Below are 6,000 nucleotides of genomic sequence, written 5' to 3'. Positions count from 1 at the left end.
GTATATCCACCATATTCTAACAATTTATCCACAATATTCTAACTCCATATTCTAACATTCTAAATCCATATATCCACCATATTCTAACTCCATATAACCACCATATTCTAACTCCATATCCACCATATTCTAAAATTCTAACTCCATATATCCACCTTTTCTAACTCCATATATCCACCATATTCTAAATCCATATCCACCATATTCTAACTCCATATATCCACAATATTCTAACTCCATATATCCACCATATTCTAACTCCATATCCACCATATTCTAACTCCATATCCACCATATTCTAACTCCATATCAATCATATTCTAACTTCATATCCACCATATTCTAACTCCATGTCCACCATATCCACCACATTCTAACTCCATATATCCACCATGTTCATACATTCTAACTCCATATATCCACCATATTCATACATTTTAACTCCATATCCACCATATTCTAACTCCATATCTACCATATTCTAACTCGATATATCCACCATATTCTAACATTCTAACTCCGTATATCCACCATATTCTAACAATTTATCCACAATATTCTAACTCCATATTCTAACATTCTAAATCCATATATCCACCATATTCTAACTCCATATAACCACCATATTCTAACTCCATATCCACCATATTCTAACATTCTAACTCCATATATCCACCATATTTTAACTCCATATCCACCATATTCTAACTCCATATCCACCATATTCTAACTCCATATATCCACCATATTCTAACTCCATATACACCATATTCTAAAACCATATCCACCATATTCTAACATTCTAACTCCATATCCACCATATTCTAACTCCATATATCCACCATATTATAAATCCATATATCTACCATATTCTAAAATACTAACTCCATACATCCAGCATATTCTAACTCCATATCCACCATATTCTAAGTCCATATGTCCACCATATTCTAACATTCTAACTCCATATATCCACCATATTCTAACATTCTAAATCCATTTATCCACCATATTCTAACTCCATATCCACCATATTCTAACTCCATATCCACCATATTCTAACTCCATATCCACCATATTCTAACTCCATATACACCATATTCTAACTCCATATACACCATATTCTAACTCCATATCCACCATATTCTAACATTCTAACTCCATATCCACCATATTCTAACTCCATATATCCACCATATTCTAACTCCATATCCTAAAATTCTAACTCCATATATCCACCATATTCTAAAATTCTAACTCCATATATCCACCATATTCTAACATTCTAAATCCATATATCCACCATATTCTAACTCCATATCCACCATATTCTAACTCCATATCCACCATATTCTAACTCCATATCCACCATATTCTAACTCCATATCCACCATCTTCTAACATTCTAACTCCATAAATCCAGCATATTCTAACTCCATAAATCCAGCATATTCTAACTCCATATCCAGCATATTCTAACTCCATATCCAGCATATTCTAACTCCATATCCAGCATATTCTAACTCCATATCCACCATATTCTAACTCCATATCCACCATATTCTAACTCCATATCCAGCATATTCTAACTCCATATCCAGCATATTCTAACTCCATATCCAGCATATTCTAACTCCATATCCAGCATATTCTAACTCCATATCCAGCATATTCTAACTCCATATCCAGCACATTCTAACTCCATATCCACCATATTCTATCTCCATATCCACCATATTCTAACATTCTAACTCCATATCCACCATATTCTAACTCCATATATCCACTATATTCTAAATCCATATATCTACCATATTCTAACAATTTATCCACCATATTCTAACTCCATATATCCACCATATTCATACATTTTAACTCCATATCCACCATATTCTAACTCCATATCCACCACATTCTAACTCCATATCCACCACATCCTAACTCCATATCCACCATATTCTAACTCCATAAATCCACCATATTCTAAATCCATATATCCACCACATTCTAACATTCTAACTCCATACATCCATTATATTGTAACATTCTAACTCCATACATCCACCATATTCTAACTCCATATATCCACCATATTCTAACTCGATATATCCACCATATTCTAACTCCATATTCTAACATTCTAAATCCATATACCCACCATATTCTAACTCCATCTATCCACCATATTCTAACATTCTAAATCCGTATATCCACCACATTCTAACTCCATATCCACCATATTCTAACTCCATATCCACCATATTCTAACTCCATATCCACCATATTCTAACTCCATATCCACCATATTCTAACTCCATATCCACCATATTCTAACTCCATATCCACCATATTCTAACATTCTAACTCCATATCCACCTAAATCTAACTCCATATATCCACCATATTCTAACTCCATATCCACCATATTCTAACATTCTAAATCCATTTATCCACCATATTCTAACTCCATATCCACCATATTCTAACTCCATATCCACCATATTCTAACTCCATATCCACCATATTCTAACTCCATATCCACCATATTCTAACTCCATATACACAATATTCTAACTCCATATACACCATATTCTAACTCCATATCCACCATATTCTAACATTCTAACTCCATATCCACCATATTCTAACTCCATATATCCACCATATTCTAACTCCATATCCTAAAATTCTAACTCCATATATCCACCATATTCTAAAATTCTAACTCCATATATCCACCATATTCTAACATTCTAAATCCATATATCCACTATATTCTAACTCCATATCCACCATATTCTAACTCCATATCCACCATATTCTAACTCCATATCCACCATATTCTAACTCCATATCCACCATATTCTAACTCCATATCCACCATATTCTAACTCCATATCCACCATCTTCTAACATTCTAACTCCATAAATCCAGCATATTCTAACTCCATAAATCCAGCATATTCTAACTCCATATCCAGCATATTCTAACTCCATATCCAGCATATTCTAACTCCATATCCAGCATATTCTAACTCCATATCCAGCATATTCTAACTCCATATCCAGCATATTCTAACTCCATATCCAGCATATTCTAACTCCATATCCAGCACATTCTAACTCCATATCCACCATATTCTATCTCCATATCCACCATATTCTAACATTCTAACTCCATATCCACCATATTCTAACTCCATATATCCACTATATTCTAAATCCATATATCTACCATATTCTAACAATTTATCCACCATATTCTAACTCCATATATCCACCATATTCATACATTTTAACTCCATATCCACCATATTCTAACTCCATATCCACCACATTCTAACTCCATATCCACCACATCCTAACTCCATATCCACCATATTCTAACTCCATAAATCCACCATATTCTAAATCCATATATCCTCCATATTCTAACATTCTAACTCCATACATCCATTATATTGTAACATTCTAACTCCATACATCCACCATATTCTAACTCCATATATCCACATTATTCTAACTCAATATATCCACCATATTCTAACTCCATATTCTAACATTCTAAATCCATATACCCACCATATTCTAACTCCATCTATCCACCATATTCTAACATTCTAAATCCGTATATCCACCACATTCTAACTCCATATCCACCATATTCTAACTCCATATCCACCATATTCTAACTCCATATCCACCATATTCTAACTCCATATCCACCATATTCTAACTCCATATCCACCATATTCTAACTCCATATCCACCATATTCTAACACCATATACACCATATTCTAACTCCATATCCACCATATTCTAACATTCTAACTCCATATCCACCTAAATCTAACTCCATATATCCACCATATTCTAACTCCATATCCACCATATTCTAACTCCATATCCACCATATTCTAACTCCATGTCCACCATATTCTAACTCCATGTCCACCATATTCTAACTCCATATCCACCATATCCTAACTCCATATCCACCATATTCTAACTCCATATCCACCATATTCTAACTCCATATCCACCATATATCTACCATATTCTAACTCCATATCCACCATATTCTAACTCCATATCCACCATATTCTAACTCCATATCCACCATATTCTAACTCCATATCTACCATATTCTAACTCCATATCCACCATATTCTAACTCCATATCCACCATATTCTAACTCCATATCCACCATATTCTAACTCCATATCCACCATATTCTAACATTCTAACTCCATAAATCCACCATATTCTAAGTCCATATATCCACCATATTCTAACATTCTAACTCCATACATCCATTATATTGTAACATTCTAACTCCATATATCCACCATATTCATACATTTTAACTCCATATCCAGCATATTCTAACTCCATATCCAGCATATTCTAACTCCATATCCAGCATATTCTAACTCCATATCCACCATATTCTAACTCCATATATCCACCATATTCATACATTTTAACTCCATATCCAGCATATTCTAACTCCATATCCAGCATATTCTAACTCCATATCCAGCATATTCTAACTCCATATCCACCATATTCTAACTCCATATCCACCATATTCTAACATTCTAAATCCATATATCCACCATATTCTAACTCCATATATCCACCATATTCATACATTTTAACTCCATATCCACCATATTCTAACTCCATAAATCCAGCATATTCTAACTCCATATCCAGCATATTCTAACTCCATATCCACCATATTCTAACTCCATATCCACCATATTCTAACTCCATATCCACCATATTCTAACTCCATATCCACCATATTCTAACTCTATATACACCATATTCTAACATTCTAACGCCATATCCACCATATTCTAACATCATATCCACCATATTCTAACTCCATATCCACCATATTCTAACTCCATATCCACCATATTCTAACTCCATATCCACCATATTCTAACTCCATATACCCACTATATTCTAAATCCATATATCTACCATATTCTAACAATTTATCCACCATATTCATACATTTTAACTCTATATCCACCATATTCTAACTCCATATCCACCATATTCTAACATTCTAACTCCATAAATCCACCATATTCTAAGTCCATATATCCACCATATTCTAACATTCTAACTCCATACATCCATTATATTGTAGCATTCTAACTCCATACATCCAGCATATTCTAACTCCATATATCCACCATATTCTAACTCCATATATCCACCATATCCTAACTCCATATCCACCATATTCTAACTCCATATCCACCATATTCTAAATCCATATATCTACCATATTCTAAATCCACATATCCACCATATTCTAACTCCACATATCCACCATATTCTAACTCCATATCCACCATATTCTAACTCCATATCCACCATATTCTAACTCCATATCCACCATATTCTAACATTCTAACTCCATATCCACCTAAATCTAACTCCATATATCCACCATATTCTAACTCCATATCCACCATATTCTAACTCCATATCCACCATATTCTAACTCCATGTCCACCATATTCTAACTCCATGTCCACCATATTCTAACTCCATATCCACCATATCCTAACTCCATATCCACCATATTCTAACTCCATATCCACCATATTCTAACTCCATATCCACCATATATCTACCATATTCTAACTCCATATCCACCATATTCTAACTCCATATCCACCATATTCTAACTCCATATCCACCATATTCTAACTCCATATCTACCATATTCTAACTCCATATCCACCATATTCTAACTCCATATCCACCATATTCTAACTCCATATCCACCATATTCTAACTCCATATCCACCATATTCTAACATTCTAACTCCATAAATCCACCATATTCTAAGTCCATATATCCACCATATTCTAACATTCTAACTCCATACATCCATTATATTGTAACATTCTAACTCCATATATCCACCATATTCATACATTTTAACTCCATATCCAGCATATTCTAACT

The sequence above is a fragment of the Coregonus lavaretus genome, assembly GCF_964263955.1.
Source record: "Coregonus lavaretus genome assembly, chromosome: 29".
Lineage (NCBI taxonomy): Eukaryota > Metazoa > Chordata > Actinopteri > Salmoniformes > Salmonidae > Coregonus > Coregonus lavaretus.
The sequence above is the reverse complement of the archived record's forward strand: the minus strand, read 5'-3'. Positions refer to the sequence as shown.